Source organism: Pyxicephalus adspersus, chromosome 1 (assembly GCF_032062135.1).
Source record: "Pyxicephalus adspersus chromosome 1, UCB_Pads_2.0, whole genome shotgun sequence".
In the NCBI taxonomy this organism is placed as follows: Eukaryota; Metazoa; Chordata; class Amphibia; order Anura; family Pyxicephalidae; genus Pyxicephalus; species Pyxicephalus adspersus.
In genome coordinates, this window is record NC_092858.1 from 144,140,613 (window position 1) to 144,143,041 (window position 2,429).

A 2,429-nucleotide genomic window follows, 5' to 3' on the forward strand; every position below is an offset into this window, starting at 1 on the left:
ATTTTTTATATTCATATTATCTACTAGAACCCCTGTTCGGACATATTTCTGTAAGTTACAGGTCTACAATTTAAAAAAAAAAATTCATGAAAAACAGTGGATCACTTTTGGTACAGAAATCTAGACCTCAGTGTAACGCTCAGGTGGTTAATGGAACCCAAGCTGTGCATAGCTATGGCAGATATTTGTGATAGCAGAGCTATCTGTCAGTGTTACATATATTATGTTGCTCTTAATAACACAGAGCAAAGATCAGTGAACTGCAGTGACCCTTATATATTAAGAAACATGCTTCCAGCTAGTCATACAAACATGTGGGTCTGTACACTAAAGATAACACAAAAGGAATATCGAGAAAAACGATTTCTTGGAACATCAGAAAAAACCTTTAACATTTTAAAGACATTTGAATTTAAGAACTCTTGGCAATTACAAATGACTCTGTTTACAAATTTAAAATACCACTAATTAGAAAAGCATCTAAGTTTTGCAAACCACAAGCAAGGCTGACACAACAGATGTATTAACAATGTTTTGTAATGTAGCAGCTTTAACTTATTTATTGCTTCCTTAATGTTGATTGTTTAAGACTTTTCTTCTGAGTTTAGACACATGTAATGGGCTGTAATTTATGCAATCATTGTTTCTCTAAATTAACACTGATTTTCCATGTTCCTATTTTGCTTCATCAGCTTGTCCCTTAAAAATGATTGGCTTTTCAGCACAGCAGGCATTGTCTGTCTGGGCTATTTTCAGTCTGCTGATATATGCGCCAGGCTTTAGCTTTAATTACTGCATTGAACAGCATTAAAACTGTCAGATTCTACCCACCGGGTTTATTGGATTTGGCAAAATAACTGATTGTTCAGCACATGGAAAACTATGAGCTTTACAAGTTCCATTTGAAGCTATTTGTAAGTCTGTGTTTGAGATGATGAGGAATGTTGCATGGTTGAAAGGGATGTGATACCCTGCCATAAAAAGTCCTATTTAAAAGTTTAGGCTAGTGAATGTTATCATGAAGAATAGTGTTTTATTAAAAAATAAAACCGGGAATGGAAAACATACACCTGGATAAATGCCACAGACAACAGAACAACATTTCTAAATTTATTCAAAAGAATGGAGAAGTTATCAATAAAAAGTTTAGAGGCCATACGTTAATCCTAATACATATCTCTAGAGTTGGATAAAGTGTTAAAAACTTTGTCCTCACAAAGTACATCCATGTGGATGGCACCACTTACAAACAAGGAATACAGTGGGGTCATCTGTCCATTCCCATATTTTTGCCTAGTCAGTGAAAGAGAAGCAGCAGACTGATGTGGCCATTCTTTTACCTATTCCTTCTATCCTTCTATCAGCATATCCTTGTCAATACGTTTGAATGTAATACCTAATCCTGGCCTCCTTCACCCTGCCTGAGTACTTATTTATTGAGGATTGCAAGAGGCTAATACTTCTAGTACTCATTTATTCTGCAGGCCACTAACTAATAGCATGATGAAATGCAGAGGCTGAGGGAGAAGGGGAAGATTTCCTCTGTTGGCTGTTGACTTACAGGTGGCATGATATGACACTGAGCTGTCATTTGTTGCATCTGCAGCCCTTCTATCTTGAAAGCTGGGGGGTCTTTTTCACGGAATGAGGGACTAAACTGAGAAGGGTTGCATTGAGAAAGGGGGACTGTACTGAGGGGCCTGCATTGAAGAAGTGGAAGTCTGAGTGTGCAGGAGGCTGTCACTGAGCAGGGTGTCTGAACTGAGAGGGGTTTGCATTTGGGGTCTGTCTTTTTTGGTGACCCCAAGAGGGAAATGTGTCACTGAACGATAATGTCTAAGGATGAGGGAGAATGCCTCTGACATTCTCGCGAAAATTTCCTCAAACTTCTGATGGGTCCACGAAATTCCGTCGAACTGATTTCGTGGACCCATCGGAAGATCGAGGAAATCATTACAGGAGGAGTACTGTGGCTGCATTCATGAATGCAGCCATGGGAATCCTCCTGTGTGCGATCCCTGGGCACTGGTGGGGGGTTACCCTCATTTAAACTCTAGTGCCTGGGGATCGCACATCACACATACTACATGGCTGCAAGAGCAATCAGGGGAGCGGAGCTTTCAGCTCCACTACCCTAATTGCTCTTGCAGGTCCCAACAAAAACTCGATCTTGACGGCTAAATTTACACTGGCCGTTTTCGCCTACATGTTTGAGAAGCAAGAACAGCCCGGTTCGCCGTGAGATCGATTTTTAAAATTTTGCTCGCTCATCCCTAATATCTACTGTAAAGGGGAGCCCTGAATTTAGGAGTTTGTCTGCATTGGGGAATGAGCCTGTCACTCAGTGAAAGTCTACACTGGTGGACACCTGTCATCTGTGGTATGACTTGAAGATTACTGTACAACAATGCATCCCATATACCTTGAAA